Raw genomic sequence first — 18,243 nt, 5'->3', positions numbered from 1 at the left:
AACTAGAGTTATAATCCACAAACAAATATCAATACACCAAATCCATCAACCCCTAAAGGAAACTACTCCATAGATATGGAGCAATTCATCACAACTATGTTTAAAGTAAAGGAAAACATAATACGATCCAAACTCGGATCTTGAGTGAGGATTGAATGATGAACTCCTTATGCTTTTACTTCTCTAACTCCTCCTTAGCCTCCCTAGGTCGAATATGTGTCAAAAATCCCAAAAATAATATTTTTCATTTATTTATACCAAGTAGGGTCGGGCCCAAACAAAATCACCTTCTCCTAGCCGAAATAGGATTTTCACTCTGTAAAAACTGCACACGCGCACCGCACGGGGCGACGCATCATGCGGGGCATTAGCGGGGAAATCCAGAGAGTTAAAATCTATCAGGAATTAGAAAATACACGCGCGCGGCGCCCCACGTGCCGCGGCAGTGGGGATTTCTCAAAGTACGGATTTTTTCGTGCGTTTGACATTCAGATGTGGGTTTCGATCCCTGAACGTGATCCCGACTTAATCCCTTGGGCTTTTACTCAGACATCAAAGCTCCAAATAGCTCGAATTCATTCCGTAATATCTACATAACTCAGAATCACTCCTACAAGACATAAAATACACAATAAGTACAAAACACTAGCGATTAAAGCTCAAACACAATAAAAGTGCAATAAACGACTAAAATACGAGATTATAGCATACCATCAACACCCCACACTTAAACCATTGCTCGTCCTCGAGAAATCAAACTACACTTTACATAGACACGACCTTTTTCAATAACTCTCATAACTCATCATACCAAAAATATTTAAAATAGATTAAGCACAATACCGTAACATCCTAGCCTCAAGATTTGACTTAAAAGCACCACACATTATTTATAACCCACTCACTTACTCTAACATAGAGGTCAATGACATTACCTTTCCTTCATGAATCAAGTGCCCTCACATAACAATAGAGAGTAGTTCCACACACAATAGACATTAAGAACAATTAGGAACTCAAGATAGAAGGAATTCGCTCACTCTGAGAAACAACATTCATATATCACAAAAGATGCACTATAGGCTTGCCCGTAGTGTACTACTCTACTAATTGAGCTCATTTAATCAAGGATTAAGTAGGACTTCATTTGGTTGTAATGTAGGTTGTGGGATGGGTAGGATACATTTATATATAAGAGTGACTACACCTCCCTAAGCACTTTAATACAAACATTTTATTGCTCAAAACCCCACACTTATGTCAAACCATAACTCCACCTTCACATCAATATACATTAACTCCCTACTTCTTTAAGCATAATTACATCAAGAGTTACCACTATCAAGGAATATTTTTCACAATCATACAATTATATTTTTTTTATTTCTTTTTCAATATAAGTGGCTCTTACTTTTTTTAAAAACAGTGCACCTTTCTCCTTATTTCATTAGTTCCACTCAAAAGCCAACCTAATCACCCCACACTTCAACTTTTGCAAAGTTCATATCAAATTCAAGTGCTCACGAGAGGTACAAGGTTCAAATAGATGGTCAATTCAAACAAATGGTTAGGGCTTGTAATGTGGTTGCCAACGAAACATGATTACAAGCTCAAATGGGTTAACTAAGACACATAACAATTAGGTGGATAATAGCATATAACTGGCTCAACAAAGAAATGCCTAAATCACTTCCAAGACTGAACAAAGCTATCATTGCACTTTGCAAACACAAGGGCAAGTTCTAGATATCAAATGCAATGCACAGAATAACACAAAACCTCACACACACATGGCACATAACTCACTCAGGATCGAACTCATCAAGACACTCTAGTCAAAGCAGTTAAGCAAAGTTAATATCAAATAATTTAAGGTACTTATACAAGAGTCAAACTGAGCCTAATCGTCACAACTAAAATACTTACTATTCTCAAGGCATAATAAAGTTAAGATATATTGCTTTCAATTCAAATCATAGCACAAGGTTTCCTACTAAAAAAATCTAACTACACCCGGTTCAAACAAAAATCTTAGAGAAGAACCGCGACACAAAGAAAAACTAAGGGGAAATTAATACACTACCTAACAAAAGAAAATCTTTTTGTCTTTTTATTTTGACTTTAATCCCTCAAGAAACTCGTCGAATGACATCCATCGTCGGGAAAAATTGAAAATTTTAAAATTTTAATGTTTTTTCAATTTTTTTTCTATCTCTAACTACTAAAACAAAAACTAAACAAACACATATACATACAACATACAACATATCCCCCCACTCCACACTTTAAGTTGTGGCATATCCCCATGACACACAATTAAAAAGCATAAGATAAAGGAAACTTCCCTGAACATCTTGTCCGGGTCTAAGTGAAGTCAGGCTCCATTCCTCGCCTTCGAACTAATGCGCATATCCATGTCGACAACTTTTTCTCAGTCTTTTTGGGGTGTACCCCACATTTATCTTTCTCACTCGCCGCAGCCTTCTCTTTTGAGCCTTTTACTTTCCACTCAACACCTGCAGCTGGCTTCTCCTTTTTCACCCCCATTTTTACATTCATCTTGAAAGTTACAATCTCCTCACCCACTCTAAGCATGAGCTTTCTCTCGTGTATATGTAATATTACTCTACCTGTTGCTAAGAATGGTCTTCCTAGTATGGGGAGACCTCCTTGTTTTCCTCTATATTCACCACTATAAAATCTACAGGAAATACGAACTTATCTACCCGAACTAAGACATCTTCCATTATCCTATCGGGTATCAGAGTCGCTTGGTCTGCCAGCTGCAAAGATATTGGCACCGACCTTATCTCTCTAATCTCCTTCTCCAGTTTCCTGTAAATAGACAATGGTATTAAGTTAATTGAGCCACCAGATTCACATGAAGATTTATCAAAATTAATAGAGCCTAAAGAGCAAGGTATAGTAAATCTCCCTGGATCTCTACACCTTTGTGGGAGTTTATTTTGTAATATCGCACTGCAATGCTCTGTGAGCTTGACCACTGAGGTCTCTTCTATCTTCCTCTTCTTTGTCACGATCTCCTTCGAGAATTTGGCATAAGCTGGAATTTGGGGGAGCACTTCTGTGAATGGCAAATTTACATTAACCTATTTCAGCATATCCAGAAATCTTTCAAATTTCTTGTCCAGCTTTTCTCTATATAACTTTTGAGGAAAAGGTAGAGCAGGCATATGCTCGCTCTCATTAGATTCATCCCTTCTCGAAGTTTCCTTCTTCTTCTTTTTGTCAGCTCCCTTCTTGCCTTTCTTCTTCTTATCAATATCATTATCCAGTTGCTCCTTATTTTCCTTTTCAAGTACCACCTCTTTTTGGATTGGAGTGGTATCTTTCAATACTTTCCCGCTTCTTAAGGTCATAGCATTTACTGTTTATTTAGGATTTCTCTCAGTATCAGTTGGTAGAGTACCTCAGACTCTCTCAGATAATATTGCTGCAATCTGTCCCACTTGTCTCTCCAAGTTTTGAAAACCAATGCCCAATTCTTTGATAGCTGCTCCATGTTCCCGTATAGCTGCGCTATGAGTTTCAAGCCTCTCATTAGTTTTTAGAATGAAGGCCTTCATGAGATCTTCTATGCCAGACTGAATAGGCTGTTGAGGCTGAAATTGATGCCTCTACTAATTTTGGAATGCTGGAGCTCCTTGTCCCTGGGATCTAGAGTTATTTTGTTGCCATGCATTTGCGGTACCCCTCAGGTGAACTCCATGAAAAATCGGGGTGCCTCTGACCCATTGCATTAAAATTGTAGTTTCCTACAGTATTCACCTCCTCACTTGAGGCTTGACACTCATGAGTAAGGTGTCATCTTCCACATATATCACAAGCTGCGTGAGGCTCATTTTGTATCGAGGCTAAGGTCAAATTCCTTATTTTCTTAGCCATAGCATCAAGTTATACCTGCACAGATGTGTTAGCATCAACCTGGTGAACACCAGTTGATCTTCTTCTTTCCGCACTCTCAGAGGGCCATTGATTAGCATCTTCAGATAACTCATCAAGAATTGTGACTATCTCCTCTGGAGTCTTCTTCATCAATGGACCTCCAGCTGCATTGCTCAATGTTCTACGTGAGGCCGGTATCAATCCATCCCAAAAGTCCTGGAGTTGCATCCAGAGCTCAATTTAGCTATGTTGACACTTTTTAAAAATCTCCTTAAACCTCTCCCATGCTTCAAAAATAGTTTCATTCTCTTTCTAGCAGAATATATGGATTTCTCTTCTAAACTTACCCGTCTTAGCTGAGGAGAAATATTTATCAAGAAATTTTCTGGTCATCTTCTCCCATGTTCTAATTGATCCCGTAGGTAAACTTCGAAGCCACTGCTTTGCATCATCTTTGAGTGTGAATGGGAATTCCCTTAAGTAAACTGCATCCTGTGACACACCATTGTATTGAAAGATGTTCATAATCTCCTCGAAGTCCATTAGAAGTGTGTTTGGATCTTCGTTTGGCTTCCCTATGAAGACACAATAATTCTGAAGGGTTTGAAGCAACCCTTGCTTCAATTCAAAGTTGTTTGCTGCAATTGGAGGTGGTATAACACTGGATAATCCTTAATTGTAGATCGGTCTAGCATAATCGCCAAGTGGTCTCCCATGCAAGGGTTGATGTTGATTAAGTCTGAAACCCCTCTCTTATTCATAGATGTTTTGCGCATATCTAATAGCTGCTTCCTCAGCATCCCGTGCAGCTTATTCTCTTCGTTGGGCTGCTTCTCTCATACCCAAATCCACATTATCTTCATCATTTCCAGCCATAAGTTCTTTGGTTGAGGATTGCCCAACCTTTTCTGCTGTCTCGATGAGATTTATTTCCTTCTTCAGTTGTCGTAGTTGTTTCTCAATTTCTGGATCGTATGGTAGCACTTCAATCACAGAAGTTCTAGTCATGCACCACTCTGAACCTGTAACCTGCGCACAGTCAAAGAACACCAAACGTAAAAAGGGATAAATAAAATAAAAGAAAAGAAAAATTCATGAATTAACACTACAAACTATTTCAAACACTATTGATTGCCAATCCCCGGCGACGACGCCAAAATTTAACGAGTGCAAAAGACCACTTAAATTATGCTCGCTAGTCAAAGAGAGTATAGTATAATATCATATCCACATGGATTGGAGTTAAATAGTATTTTCGTAGTTTCTAACTTGATTGCTATCTAGGAGAATCAACAATCGAGATTTATATGATGAAACCTAAAATTAACTAAGAATCTAAAGCTATAGACTAATGACAATCGAAACAAGGAATAAGCAAAGAAAGTTATGAGTGGGAGAAAAAAGGGTTTTAATAGAATAGGTGCAAGATGGCGCCTAACGCCATTGTTAGGCAAGCCAACAGTGATTTACCAATTTGATTGCTCATTTTATTACTTTCGAAATCATAAATTTTAATAAAAAAAGAGAATTACACTTCCAAGTCACGGGAACATACAACATTTGCAATTTATAAAAGAAATGAAAGGCGATAATAATGTACGAAACCCTAAGCATCAACTAGTACAATCCCAAAACTCGATGTCACAAGTGCATGAGCATTTTCTAAGGACTGCGATGCGTAGCCTGAATTGCAGCTCACATAAAGTCTCCTCAACATATGCGCCTACGCGCCAAGATGATCACCAAATGAACCTGTCAGATCCTGCACATTTAGTGCAGAAGTGCAGCATGAGTACGTAAATCAACGCGTACCCATTAAATATCTAGCCTAACCCCGAAGAAGTAGTGACGAGGGTTCGACATCGATACTTACTTGAGGTCCAATAAAATAATATAAAAATTCATAACAGATATGAAGTGCACAATGATAGTGGGGTAAATCTATAAATTTCATAATCTTCCAAATATTTCCTTTAATGTATAAATTTCTCGATCTTGTATTCTACCTTAATAGCTCAGGAAATACCAAGTGTCGATATCAAATAAATAAGGAATACCATAAAAAATACCGGGCACCAGTGGAAGGTTTGTCTCGTAAATATTCGGACTACTAGCGACATAACGCACGATTTTGTTGAGGTCGTTCAGCCTGATCCAGAATAACGTGTACACTGCCGAGGGTCGAGCAGCACGAACCATAGATGCATCTATTATACTGCCGAGGCATTTAGCTCCCTCCACAAGAAAGGAAGGAAGTTACTGAATAACGAGACACATGTTTACAATACAGTACATGAGCACATAACGAATATAATCTTTACTGTTTCTCACATAACTCGCCCATAACTCAAAGTGTTAAGGCTCGGCCTATTATACATATATTTGTTTCTTAATCAAATTTAGTTTTAACTTTAATTAATTAAGCCATCAGAACGACTTCAAATAATTCAAATATTACATGATAAAGTCCTAAGTCTATCCGGACATAAACATGCTTTAGCTACATATGGACTCTCGTCACCTCGTGCGTACGTAGCACCCACAACTAGTTGCACATAACAATAAATATCACCTAGGGGGTAGTTTTCCCCTCACAAGGTTAGATAGGAGACTTACCTCGCTCCGAAGTTCTATAACCGGCTCCAATGCCACTCTAACACTCAACTCCAATCCAAACGATACGAAACTAGTCAAACAATGTGCAAATAAATCAAAGTATACTCCATGCTTACAATTTAACAATTTATAACAATTCCCAACTCCGCTCAAAAAGTTAATAAAGTCAACCCTTGGGACCGGATTCGAAATTTTTCGAAGATAAACTTTACTCATAATACCACAGACTCAAATATATAATTTATTCTAACTTCTATGCCCAATTTCGTGGTCAAAATTCAAAAATATCAATTTCTAGGTTTTCTACCAAAATCCCAAATTTTTACTAATTTTCATGTTTAAATCCATATATAAACCTTGTATTTAACTCACAATATGCGAGAATTATTTACCTTGACATAGATGATGAAAAACTTCCCTCCAAGAGCTCCAAAAATCGCCCAACCAAATGAAAATGTGAGAGAAATGGGCTAAGTCTCAGATTAAAAATACCCCCACTGCCCAACGACTTTCGCACCTGCAGGCCAAATTATCGCACTTGCGAGCTCTCTTTTGCGAGACCAACCTCGCTTCCACGAATGACCACTGCCAGCTGAAGCCCCGCACTTGCGGACATTAGCTCCCCTTCTACGTAACCGCATATGTGGCTAGAGTTGCGCTTCTGCGATCAAGCAGGTGCAGGAAATTCTTTGCACCTGCGACCACTTCCAGTCTCTGCCCAACTTCCCCTTCAGTCACTTCTGCGATGATAAACTCACTTCTGTGACCAAGACTTCGTAGTAGCGGTTGCACTAGCAACCAGAATTTCCAGTTTTTTCCAGTGTTTTAAAAGGCGTGGGCGTAAGGCGGGGAGTTTTACATATGCCTCACCAAGGCGTAATCCCCGAGGCATGGGGCGTAAGCCCCATAGGTATTTAATTTTTAATATTTTATAAAATAATATAATGACAGTAAATATTTATAAACAGGTAAAATTACATAAAAAATGAAGAAAATTATAAATATGTAAAATATATCCCCACAAAAAACTAATCAAAACAATCTATTATACGCTACTTACAAGCACAAGTAATTTGAGTCTAAAAGAATAAAGTTTTCTATATGGAGGAACAAAAAGGATGATTAACCTGCAATTTCAACTTTGAACTTGCTGCTATAAAGTAGAATGTAGTTCTCTTTGTATTTGTAAAAAAATTAAATATTCGTTGCATTTGGGAGATATTAGCAGACTAGCGGACAAGATAAAAAAATGAAAAAGACCATGAATTAGGGCTTCAATCAATAAAAATGGTCTTGAATTTTAAATTTAATACTGTTGAGTTCCTTTTTAAACCTTTTGAGTAATTACTAAACTGACTTTTGAGAATTTGGGTATTATATGAAGGACTTATTCAACAAAATTTGTTTTAATTTTAAAACATCTCTGGGTCTTACTCCTCATTAAAAAAATGCGCCTCGAACGCCTGGGCGTACGCCCCAAATTGTTGGGCGCACGCCTCTTGAGACTTTCGTCCCACACTAGCCTTTTAAAACAGTGGTTTTTTCCTTAGTCTAAAAATCGATATGTTAACCATCCAGAATCCATCCGAGGCCCTCAGGACCTTAACCAAATATACCAACACGTCCCAAAATACAATACGAACTTAGTCAAGGCCTCAAATCATGCCAAAGAACGTCAAAATTACAAATCGACGGCCAAAACCTTTCTTTGAACTTTCCAACCTTCAAACTTCACCGAACGCGTCCGAATTACACTTAAACATCCCGGAATGATGCCAAACTTTACGTGCAATTCACAAATCACAATATGAACCTATTCCAAGGCTCGAAACTTCGAACAGACATCGATAACACCAAAATTCATTTCAAATCAAACTTAAGAATTTCTTTAACTTCCAAAATGCCAACCTTCCATAATAGGCGCCGAAATGCTCTCGGGTGATCCGATACTCAACCCGAACATACGCCCAAATCCAAAATCATTATACAAACCTATTGGAACCTTCAAATCCAAATTCCGAGGTCGTTTACTCAAAAGTCAAACATTAATCGATTCTTTTAACTTAAAGCTTCCGAAATTAGCATTTTCCTTCCAAATCAACTCCGAGCTTCCCAAAATTCAATTTCGACCATACATACAAGTCATAATACCTAAAGTGAAGCTACTCAATGCCTCAAACCATTGAACGGATCACTAGATCTCAAAACGACCGATCGGGTCATTACAGATTACTAAGAAGAATTAATGAACTCAACCAACAAGATAATGCAAAGATATCATAAGTTATGCCCCTATCGATTACATGAACTAGTGAATATAGATAAAATGACTAAATCATCCAAAAATGCTTCAATATATATAACTAGAGTTATAATCCACAAACAAATATCAATACACCAAATCCGTCAAACCCTAAAGAGAACTACTCCATAGATATAGAGAAATTCATCACAAATATATTTAGAGTAAAGGAAAACGTAAAATAATCCAAACTCAGGTCTTGAGTGAGGATTGAATGATGAACTCCTTGTGCTTTTCCTTCTCCAACTCCTCCTTAGCCTCCCTAGGTCGAATATGTGTCATGTAACGACCCAACCCGTTATTTTATTTTCTAGAACCCCGTTTCCCTAAATAAGACTTCCCATACGTGCTTTTACTATTTTATGACTTGCGGGGATGGTTAGTTCGGGATTTGGAAGGGTTCGGATTGAAATCGGCACACTTGGCTCCTTAAAAGGCTAAGTTTAACTTCGGTCAACATTTTAAGTAAACGACCTCGGAATCAGAATTTGACCATTCCAATAGGTTCGTATGAAATCGATGATTTCAAACTTGGGCGTATGCTCGGGTCGGGTTTTGGATGTCCTGGGAGCGTTTCGGCGCCTAATAATGAAAGTTGGCATTTTGGGTGAATTTCATAAGTTTGGGTTGAAGTGTATCTTTACATTTTAGACGTCCATTTAGGATTCCGATCCTAGAAATAGCTCTGTATGGTAATTATGGACTTAGGGACGCGTCCCGAATTGGATTTGGAGGTCCGTAGGTCGTTTTGGGGTCATTTGGCAAAAAATAGAAATTTGAAGTTTTTGGAAAGTTTGACCGAGGGTGAACTTTTTGATATCGGATTCGGATTCCTGTTCTAGAAGTTGGAGTAGGTCCGTAATGTCATTTAAGACTTGCACGCAAAATTTAGCATCATTCCGAGTTGATTTGATAGGAATCGGACGCGCGAGAGTATTTTTAGAAGTTTTTGAGTTCAAGAGTTAATCAATGCATTTTGGCATCCGATTTCGTGGTTTTTTTATGTTATTTAGGCATTTTGATCGCTCGAGCAAGTTAGTATGATGTTGTTAGACTTGTGTGTGTATTTGATGTAGAGCCCCGAGGGGTCGGGTGAGTTTCGGACGTTCGGGAGGATCAGAAAAACTTCTATTTTCTGGTGTTTCTTAGCAGTTGTTGCACGTCTCGCAAATGCGAGAATTTGTTCGCATTTGCGAGGAAGGCTTCGCAATTATGAAGAAGCCTGAGCTGGGCATTGTTCGCATTTGTGACACTTTGGTCGCATTTGTGACCTTGACAGTGTTCGCATTTGCGACCTTGGCAGTGGAAGCCTAGGGTTCGCTTTTGCGAGGAGTTTGTCGCATTTGAGGCCTATGCACAGCTTATTAAATGCGGGACATAGGCCATTTAGCTTATTTTCTTTTATCTCTTGGGGATTTTTGGAGCTCTTGGAAATGGGTTTTCACCTAGCACTTTGAGGTAAGTAATTTCTACATAATATGAGTTAGATACATTGATTTTGGGTAGATTAACATGTAAAAATTGGTGAAATCAAGGGTCTAGATGAAAAAAACCTAGGTTTTGGATAAAAATGGGATTTGACCCCGAAATTGGTTATGAAATTTAGTGAAAATCATATATTTGAGTTCATGAGGTTATGGGTAACAATTTTCTTTGAAACTTTCCGGAATCCAGGCACGTGGGCCTGAGGGTGAATTTTGGGAATTTTCAATTGGGGTTGGGAAGTCGCTTTAATAGTTAGAATATGAACTTTTGAGCCTATATTGACTATCTTATATGTCAGTTGACTAGTTACGAGTCACTTTGGCACCAAATTGAGGGTTTGAGCACAAATCTTGGATCGGGAGTAGGCTAGAGACAAGGTAAGTCTCTTTTCTAACCTTGTAAGAGGGAATTAACCCCATAGGTGAATTGAATTAAAATGTGCTTCTATTTGGCGGGCTACGTACGTACGAGGTGAAGAGAGTCCGTACGTAGATACTAATTATGCTATTGTCCGGGTTGTCTAGGACCCATACTATGCTATACTTACCATGTCTGTACCCTACTTGTTAACTTAATTGCTTAAGTCTTTTGAAACCAGATAAAAGAATTAAATTTCACTTACTTGAAGTTGTGAATGGAACAATTGACTGTTATACAGAATTTGTGTTACCTTAAAATATTTTCTATTTGTGGAGTGGGTCGAACGCCTAGGTAGCAGATAGATGCAGCTATGGTTCGTGTCGTTCGACCCTCGGCAGTGCACAGTTTAAATATTATGTTGGATCGGGTCGTACGACCTCGACATAATTTGCGCATGATAAATCTTTGGAACCAATTATAATTGATATTGCTTCGTTGGCATGAGATATAAATTGTTAAATGATGAAAAAAGGATAAATTTGGGACTTAATATTGGTGAAGGGATTGTTTACTGTTTCCTGTTATTGGGTTTTTAGTATTCTTCATGTAATCCATGCTTAAGTAAAATTTTGACATATTATTGTTAGCCCATAGTAAGTGTCCAAGTCGACCCCTCGTCACTACTTCTTCGAGGTTAGACTGGATACTTACTGGGTACATGTTATTTATGCACTCACGCTATACTTCTGTACTGAATGTGCAGGATCTGAGGCAGGTGCATCTGGATATCAGTCTGGCGCGCACACTTGATTACCACTCTGAGATTTCACGGTGAGCTGCCTTCTGAGCCCGTTCTGCAGCAGCCAGAGTCTTTCTTTTGATTGTATTATCTTTTCTCTCTACTTCACTTCGGAAAGTAGATTAGTGTTCTTTTGTATATTCTACTAGATGCTCATATACTTGTGACACCAGGTCTTGGCACACACACTAGTAGACTTGCGGTTTTGGTTTTATTCTATGATTATAATCGCACAAAGTTGCTTTTGTGTTATTTATTTTAGATATGTTATTATCAAATCCTTTTTAATTTAAAGAAAGTTTAATTACTTGGAAAAGAATTTGTTAAAAAGAGTAAATCAGGTGACTAGTTTACAGTTGGCTTGTCTAGCGGCGGCGTTAGGCGCCATCACGGCCTATCATGAAATTGGGTCGTGACTACATGGTATCATAGCACTAGGTTCATGTAGGCCTCACAAGTTATGAGCAAGCCTAATAGAGTCTTGCGGAGATGTCCGTACTTATCGTCGAGAGGCTATAGGGTGTTAGGAAACTACTCTTCATTCATGTCCTATCATGCATTTAATGGTGTACTAAGTTTCTTCTTCTTATTCTCTCACATATGGTGAGAACGTGCATGACAGACGTTCTAAACCCGGGAGGGGCTGCTCACTCTGTTTCTAGAGGCTGAGGCGGAAGCCGGGTGAGGGCACCGCCCTGAGGTAGGGGACGAGGACGTCCTAAAGTTGCCCCAGTTGCACCACCAGCGGATCCAGTGGAGGATCCCATTATTGAGGAGCAGGGCGAGGTGCCCGCCGCAGAGCCAGCCCCGGTCGAATTTATGTCAGCACCGGGCTTTCAGGAGGTCATGGGCCGTATGCTACGGTTCATGGATTCTATGACCCATGCTGGTTTATTTCCAGCAGACCCAGCCACATCTCAGGTGGGATGGGGAGCAAAGACCCCTACTGCTCAGGCTTCAGGACATGTAGTTGTCATATATCAGACCCTGGGCACACTACCCTTGGGTGGAGCCCATCCAGTTGTAGCAGTTGTACCTGAGCCTAGACCAGCTATGATCGGTGAGCCGCAGAAGCTATTGAATAGATGGACTAGGCTTCATCCTCCTGTCTTCAGGGGTGAGTGACATGAGGATCCCCAGGACTTCATTGATAGGTGCAGGGACAGACTACATAACATGAGGATATTGGAGTCCCACGGGGTGGATTTCACTACTTTCCAGCTAGAAGGCAGGGCTCGTAGGTGGTGGCAGTCTTATCTTCTTGGCAGGCCGGCAAGTTATCCTCCCATGACTTGGGACCAGTTTACACGCCTATTCTTAGATAGGTATATTCCACCCTCTCATAGGGAAGAGTTGCGATTTCAGTTTGAGCAGCTCCAGCAGGGTCAGATGTCAATGACCGATTATGAGGCGAGATTCTCTAAGTTATCTCGCCATGCACTTATGATACTTCCTACTTAGGCGGAGCGAGTGCAGAGGTTTGTTGCGGGGTTGCACTCAAGTATTCAGGCTACTATGGCCCGAGAGGTTGAGATGGGGACTTCTTGTCAACTAGTAGTGGAGATAGCTCAGAGGATTGTGGGTTAGCGTCAGAGAGGTAGAGGGCAGATGTAGAGGGACAAGAGGGTCCGTTATTCTGGGGAGTTTATAGGTGCCCCAGCAGGGGGGTGAGGCCAGTTTGGGAGGGGTCAGCCTAGCAGGCCCACATATCCAGCACCACCACCTCCTCAGGGTGCTCCAGTGAGACCCTATTTTAGTGCCATGCCAGAGATTTATTACCGCCCACCAGCTATTCAGGGTCCTTCCAGTGGGTACTCAGGCTATCAGGGTTCTTCCAGCGCCTACTTTAGCACCATGCCAGAGAGTTCATACCGCCTACCAGCTATTCAGGGTTCTTTCAGTGAGTATTCAGGCCATCAGGGTCAGACTTCAGGGCAGCAGATCACCGTACCGAGAGGTTGTTTCTAGTGTGGAGATTTCAGTCATGTGCGGAGATTCTTCCCCAGGCTCCGGGGCAAGGCAGTGCAGCAAGGCCAGCAGCCCATGATTACAGCACCAACTGTCCGGCCGCCCAGAGGCGGAGGACATGCGAGTAGGGGTCGTCCTAGAGGTGGAGGCCAGACAGGTGGAGGACAGCCAGCTGCAGCCCAGACATGTGGGGGCCAGCCAGTCGATGCCCCAGCTAGGTTCTATGCCTTTTTGGCCAGACCAGATATAGTGGCCTCAGATGCCATGATCACAGGTATTATTTCTGTCTACGGTAGGGACGCTTCAGTACTATTTGATCCAGGGTCTACCTATTCATATGTTTCATCTATGTTTGCTCATTTCTTGGATATTCCTCGTGAGTCCTTGGGCACTCCTGTTTATGTGTCCGCTCTTGTGGGCGATTCTGTTATTGTGGATTGAATCTATCGGTCCTGTGTGGTCATATTCTATAGATACGAGACTAGAGTGGATCTTCTGTTGCTTGATATGACCGACTTTGAGGTCATCCTAGGAATGGACTGGTTGTCCCTATATTACGCCATCCTTGATTGCCATGCCAAGACTATTACCTTGGCGATGCCAGAGTTGCCTAGATTATAGTGGAAGGGTTCGTCTGTCAGTGCATCTAGTCGGGTTATCTCTTTTCTGAAGGCTTATCATATGGGCGAGAAGGGTTGTTTGGCTTATCTAACTTATGTTCGGGATACTACCGCAGAGACTTCGGCGATTGATTTGGTGCCAATAGTCCGGGAGTTCTCCGATGTGTTTCCTTCTGATCTTCCGAGCATGCCACCAGATCATGATATCGATTTCTGTATCGACTTGGCTCCAGGTACCTAGCCTATATCTATCCCACCATACCGTATGGCTCCGAAAGAGTTGAAGGAGTTGAAGGAACAACTTCAAGAGTTGCTAGCAAAGGGGTTCGTCAGACCAAGTGTATCTCCTTGGGGTGCACCAATTTTATTTGTTAAGAAGAAAGATGGGACTATGCGGATGTGCATTGATTACCGCCAGTTGAACAAGGTCACCATCAAGAACAAATACTCGTTGCCGCATATTGATGATTTGTTTGACCAGTTGCAGGGTGTTCTCTAAGATCGACTTGAGACCAGGGTACCATCAGTTGAAGATTAGGGACTCGGATGTTCCAAAGACCACTTTCCGTACTTGATATGGCCATTATGAGTTTCTAGTGATGTCCTCCGGCTTGACTAACGCTCCAACGACATTTATGGATTTGATGAACAGGGTGTTCAGGCCATATATTGATTCATTTGTTATTGTCTTCATTGATGACATTTTGATCTACTAACGTAGCATGGATGAACACGGGCAGCATTTGAGAGTGGTGCTTCAGACCTTACGGGAACAGAAGCTATATGCTAAGTTCTCCAAGTGTGAGTTTTGGCTAGATTCTGTAGCATTCTTGGGGCATGTTGTATCAGGAGAGGGTATTAAGGTGGATCCCAAGAAGATTGAGCCAGTTCACAGTTGGCCTCGTCCTACTACGGCGACTGAGATCAGGAGCTTCTTGGGGTTAGCAGGTTATTATCGCCGATTTGTGGAGGGCTTCTCATCTATTGCAGCACCTTTGTCTAGATTGACCCAGAAGGGTGCTCCGTTTTGTTGGTCCGATGATTGTGAGGCGAGCTTCCAGAAGCTTAAGACAGCTTTGACTACAACATCGGTCCTAGTGTTGCTTTCCATTTCGGGTATGTATACCGTGTATTATGACGCTTCACGCGTTGGTTTGGGTTGTTATTGATGTAGGATGGGGGAATAATAGCATATGCTTCATGTCAGCTGAATCCCCATGAGAAGAATTATCCTGTGCACGATTTGGAGTTGGCCGCGATTGTTCTTGCTCTTAAGATCTAGAGGCATTATCTTTATGGGGTGTCCTGTGAGGTTTGCACTGATCATCGCAGCTTGCAGCATTTGCTAAAACAAAGGGATCTCAATTTGAGGCAGCACAGATGGCTTGAGTTACTGAAGGATTATAACATCACCATCCTTTATCATCCGGGCAAGGTGAATGTAGTCGCGGATGCCTTGAGCAGAAAGGCAGAGAGTATGGGTAGCTTGGCCTTCATTTCAGCAAAGGAGCAGCCACTATCTTTGGACATTCAGTCCTTGGCTAAAAAACTTCTGAGGTTAGATATTTCAGAGCCCAGTCGAGTTCTTGCATGCGTCGTTGCCTAGTCTTCACTATCGGAGCAGATGAAGGCCCGACAGTTTGATGATCTGCACTTATTGGTCCTCAGAGAGACGGTACTATAAGGTGGTGCCAAATAGGTTACTATCGGCGAGGATGGTGCTTTGCGACTCCAGGGTCATCTATGTATTCCTAATGTCGATGGCTTAAGGGAGAAGATTTTAGAGGAGGCACACAATTCTCGATATTCCATTCACCCAGGTGCTACGAAGATATATCGCGACCTGAGGAAGCATTATTGGTGCGGCGGATGAAGAAAGACATCGTTGAGTATTTAGCTAGGTGTCTAAATTGCCAGCAGGGTTAAGTATGAGCACCAGATGCCAGATGGCCTACTCCAGGAGATGACCATACCTAAGTGGAAGTTGGAGCGCATTACTATAGATTTCGTAGTTGGGTTGCCACGGACCTTGCGGAAGTTCGATGCAGTTTGGGTCATTGTTGACAGATTGACCAAGTCGGCACACTTTATTCTGGTTGTGACTACGTATACTTCAGAGAGGTTGGCTCAAATGTATATTCAGGAGATAGTTAGGTTGCACGGTGTGCCAATTTCCATCATATCAGATAGAGGCCCTCAGTTTACTTCACATTTTTGGAGAGCAGTACAGAGTGAATTTGGGACCCGTGTAGAGCTCAGCACAGCCTTTCATCCACAGACTGACGGGCAGTCGGAGCGGACAGTTTAGATTTTGGAGGATATGCTCAGGGCATGTGTGATTGACTTCGGAGGTCAGTGGGATCGTTTCTTGTATTTGGACGAGTTTGCTTATAACAATAGTTACCAATCCAGCATCGAGATGGGTCTATTTGAGGCTTTGTATGGTTGGCGATGTCGTTAGCCCATCGGATGGTTTGATCCCGGTGAGGATAAGTTATATGGTACTGATTTGGTGAAGGATGCCTTAGAAAAGGTAAAGTTGATTCAGGAGCGACAGAAGAGTTACGCGGAGCAGAAAGCACATGATTTATCATTTATGGTGGGTGAGAAAGTTTTCTTGAAGGTTTCACCGATGAAAGGGAATCATGAGATTCGGGAAAAAGGGCAAGTTGAGCCCAAGGTTTATAGGCCCATTTGAGGTGTTGAGACGAGTTGGAGAGGTTGCTTACGAGCTTGCCTTGCCTCCCAGTCTATTAGGAGTTCATCTAGTTTTTCATGTATCTATGCTTTGGAAGTATCATGCCGACCTATCACGTGTTAGACTTCAGCACGGTTCAACTAGATAATAGTTTGGGCTATGAAGAAGAACCAATTGCCATTGTTGATAAACAGGTTCGCCAGTTGAGGTCCAAGAGGCTTTCTGCAGTAAAAGTCTAGTGGAGGGGTTAACTAGTCGAGGAATTATGATAATTTACTAGAAAGACATGTAGATCAGATATCCACACTTATTCAGCACTCCAAGTATGATTCTAAACTCGTTCGAGGACGAACGTTTGTTTAAGAGGTGGAGAATGTAACGACCCAACCGGTTGTTTTGCTTTCTAGAACCACGTTCCCCTAAATAAGACTTTCCATACGTGCTTTTATTATTTTATGACTTGCGGGGATGGTTAGTTCGAGATTTGGAAAGGTTCGGATTGAAATCGAAACACTTGGCTCCTTAAGTTGGCCTTAAAAGGTTAAGTTTGACTTCGGTAAATGTTTTGAGTAAACGGCCTCGAAATCAGGATTTGACGGTTCCAATAGGTTCATATGATGATTTCGAACTTGGGCGTATGCTCGGGTCAGGTTTTGGAAGGCCCGGGAGCGTTTCGGCGCCTAATAATGAAAGTTGGCATTTTGGATGAATTTTATAAGTTTGGGTTGAAGTGGATCTTTACATTTTAGGTGTCCATATGGGATTTCGAGCCTGGAAATAGCTCTTTATGGTGATTCTGGACTTAGGGGAGCATTCGGAATTGGATTTGGAGGTCCGTAGGTCGTTTCGGGGTCATTTGGCGAAAAATGAAAATTTGAAGTTTTTGGAAAGTTTGACCGAAGGTGGAATTTTTGATATCGGGTTCGGATTCTAGTTCTGGAAGTTGGAGTAGGTCTGTAATGTCATTTAAGACTTGCACGTAAAATTTGGCGTCATTTCGAGTTGATTTGATAGGAATCGGACGCGCCAGAGTATTTTTAGAAGTTTTTGAGTTCAAGAGTTAATCCATGCGTTTTGGCATCTGATTCGTGATTTTTGATGTTATTTCAGCGTTCCAATCGTTCGAGCAAGTTCGTATGATGTTGTTAGACTTGTGTGTGTGTGTTTGGTGTGGAGCCCCGAGGGGTCGGGTGAGTTTCGGACGTTAGGGAGGATGAGAAAAACTTCAGTTTTCTGGTGTTTCTTGGCAACTGTTGCAGGTCTCACAAATGTGAGAATTTGTTCACATTTGCAAGGAAGGCTTTGCAATTGCGAAGAAGCCTGAGTTGGGCAGTGTTCGCATTTGCGACACTTTGGTCGCATTTGCGACCTTGACAGTGTTCGTATTTTCGACGCTTTGGTCACATTTGCGACTTGACAGTGTTTGCATTTGCGACACTTTGGTCGCATTTGCGACCTTGGCAGTGGAAGCCCAGGGTTCACATTTGCG

General features: G+C 41.3%; 1 non-coding gene across 1 annotated transcript; it reads left to right on the top strand.

Annotated features, from left to right (window-relative positions):
- The first annotated feature begins 4,147 nt into the window (after positions 1–4,147).
- Positions 4,148–4,251, top strand: LOC142178630 (small nucleolar RNA R71). The gene has a single exon (XR_012706901.1). It is a non-coding gene; the product is annotated as a small nucleolar RNA R71 (small nucleolar RNA).
- The last annotated feature ends 13,992 nt before the right edge of the window (positions 4,252–18,243 follow it).

The sequence above is a fragment of the Nicotiana tabacum genome, chromosome 24, assembly GCF_000715075.1.
Source record: "Nicotiana tabacum cultivar K326 chromosome 24, ASM71507v2, whole genome shotgun sequence".
NCBI classification, from domain to species: domain Eukaryota; kingdom Viridiplantae; phylum Streptophyta; class Magnoliopsida; order Solanales; family Solanaceae; genus Nicotiana; species Nicotiana tabacum.
The sequence above is the reverse complement of the archived record's forward strand: the minus strand, read 5'-3'. Positions and strand labels throughout refer to the sequence as shown.